Source organism: Neodiprion lecontei, unplaced genomic scaffold (assembly GCF_021901455.1).
Source record: "Neodiprion lecontei isolate iyNeoLeco1 unplaced genomic scaffold, iyNeoLeco1.1 ptg000086l, whole genome shotgun sequence".
In the NCBI taxonomy this organism is placed as follows: domain Eukaryota; kingdom Metazoa; phylum Arthropoda; class Insecta; order Hymenoptera; family Diprionidae; genus Neodiprion; species Neodiprion lecontei.
The window spans coordinates 7501-10000 of NW_025791848.1; the positions used below are offsets into that span (position 1 = coordinate 7501).

The window sequence follows — 2500 nt, forward strand, 5'->3', positions numbered from 1 at the left end:
TGAATGATTTAGTGAGGTCTTCGGACTGGTACGCGGCAATGTCTCGGCATTGCCGATGTTGCCGGGAAGATGACCAAACTTGATCATTTAGAGGAAGTAAAAGTCGTAACAAGGTTTCCGTAGGTGAACCTGCGGAAGGATCATTAACGTTTCGTACTGCCGAAGCAGCGACTCGTGAGCGCGCGGGGCTGTCTCGCCGCGAGAGCGGCGTGTCACGCCCACGTGTCGCGAACAAAATTTCAAAAAAGTTTGAACGACGTAACGGTCGGGCCCGGTTTGCCGCGGCGCGCAACACAATCGTCGTGACAACGAACGCGGTGCTGACGCCGGATCCGATGGGTCCGGCGTTCGCCGCGGTCGCGACGAGCGCAGTCGCCGGCTAAAACCGCCCGACGACCGACTCGCGCCGAGGCGTCGACCCGTCGCTCCGCGTCCAGCGCGGAGCAGCGGCGGGTCGTTCGCGCCTCCGGCCGACTCGGTGCCGAGAGGGGACCGCTCCGCGGTCCGCCTCGACTCGTTCGACCCGGTCAGGTCGTACGAGGGAGACGTGCGAAGCTGGTCTCAGCGCTTCTTCGCGGGCAGCCTGTCTGCGCCCGGGTGTCCTCGGTGCAACGCCGTTACACCCCGGACGCAGGCCGCGAACGCGGTAGGCTTCGGAGAGAATTTTCGCCCGTACGAGGAAGCTCGCGTCAGCGTCGAGGGCAGCGATGCCCGGGACTCGCTGACGCGGCCCACTGCCGTCCGCCGTCAATCGTTTGCATTGCGAGCCGATCGGGTCCGGCGCCGGTCAATTCCGGCAGACGACCCGTGAACCTCGAGGCGACGTCGGCTCTTGAACTATCGCACGAAAGAAATTTGACGCGCGGCGCGCGTTCCTTCCCGCGCGCAACCGCGCAAGGGCTGACGCACGCGGCGCCGCGCTCACGACCACAGAAAGCCGGTAACAACCGTAATTTTAGCATTTTTTAATGCAAAATTCACATATATGATTACCCTGAACGGTGGATCACTTGGCTCGTGGGTCGATGAAGAACGCAGCTAATTGCGCGTCAACTTGTGAACTGCAGGACACATGAACATCGACATTTCGAACGCACATTGCGGTCCACGGATACAATTCCCGGACCACGCCTGGCTGAGGGTCGTTTAACAACGACAGACTGCTCCGTAGGCAACGGTGCTGCGAAAACCCCCGACCCGGGGGAACACAGCGCACCGTGCCTTCGCGAGCGAATGACTGGGCGTTCGCGGCCTCAAACAAAGGTCGCGTCGCCTCAAACGAACACGTATGTCACGGTCACGACGCGTCGCCGCAGATCGCGGGGTCGAGCTGTCGCTGCCGTTCGTCACGTTCCGGTGCTAGCGATAGTCGAGAGAACGAACGAATTCGGCACGGCGACACACAGACCGCGCGCGGTCGGTTCGCCGCTCATGTGATGAAGTTCCGTCCACGCTTCGCCGCGGGGGGCTCTCGGGTCTCCCGTACGGCGGGCGTGTTTACGGTCGTTTCCGTGGCTCGAACGTACGAAAGAATACGTTGTGTCCTCGTCCGTGTCGACGGTGCTGTTCTTGAACGAACGGCCGTCGCCGACGACGGACTCGCAATCTTACGACGACCTCAGAGCAGGCGAGACTACCCGCTGAATTTAAGCATATTACTAAGCGGAGGAAAAGAAACTAACTAGGATTTCCTTAGTAGCGGCGAGCGAACAGGAAACAGCCCAGCACTGAATCCCGCGGTTCTGCCGCCGGGAAATGTAGTGTTTGGGAGGATCCACTTATCCCGGGGCGTCGGCCCGCGTCCAAGTCCATCTTGAATGGGGCCACTTACCCGCAGAGGGTGCCAGGCCCGTAGCGACCGGGACGCGCCACGGGAGGATCTCTCCTCAGAGTCGGGTTGCTTGAGAGTGCAGCTCTAAGCGGGTGGTAAACTCCATCTAAGGCTAAATATGACCACGAGACCGATAGCGAACAAGTACCGTGAGGGAAAGTTGAAAAGAACTTTGAAGAGAGAGTCAAGAGTACGTGAAACCGTTCAGGGGTAAACCTGAGAAACCCGAAAGATCGAACGGGGAGATTCATCGTCAGCGACGCAGGCTTCGCCGCGGCTCGTGATGTCGGGACCTCGCGTCCACGGCACTCGGTCGCGGTGCAATGTCCGGCGGCGCCGGCGTGCACTTCTCCCCTAGTAGGACGTCGCGACCCGTTGGGTGTCGGTCTAAGGCCCGGTCGGCTGCCTGTCTCGGCGTTCTCGTCGGGGCAGACCCCCGGTTGCCCGTCCGGCTGCCCGGCGGTACCCGCACGGTATAGAGCCGCATTGAACTGCGTCGGGCCCGCCGCAAGCGCGGTCAGCGATTCCCGGTGGTCGGACCTAGCGCCGTCCCCGGGCCTGGCCAGCTGTTGGCTGGCGGTGTCCTCTGGCTGGCTCGTTCGAATTATCAAATACCGGTCGGCGACGCTATTGCTTTGGGTACTTTCAGGACCCGTCTTGAAACACGGA

At 61.3% G+C, this 2500-nt stretch overlaps 3 non-coding genes across 3 annotated transcripts in view; all 3 read left to right on the forward strand.

Moving 5' to 3' along the window:
- Positions 1-146, forward strand: part of LOC124295792 — a 1911-nt gene extending 1765 nt beyond the window's left edge. The window contains exon 1 of the ribosomal RNA XR_006905643.1: positions 1-146. This exon is cut by the window's left edge and continues 1765 nt beyond it. This is a non-coding gene — a ribosomal RNA (small subunit ribosomal RNA).
- Positions 147-990: 844 nt separating this feature from the next.
- Positions 991-1145, forward strand: LOC124295783. The gene has a single exon (XR_006905635.1). It is a non-coding gene; the product is annotated as a 5.8S ribosomal RNA (ribosomal RNA).
- A 468-nt stretch (positions 1146-1613) lies between these two features.
- Positions 1614-2500, forward strand: part of LOC124295787 — a 3983-nt gene continuing 3096 nt past the window's right edge. Inside the window, exon 1 of the ribosomal RNA XR_006905639.1 lies at positions 1614-2500. This exon is cut by the window's right edge and continues 3096 nt beyond it. This is a non-coding gene — a ribosomal RNA (large subunit ribosomal RNA).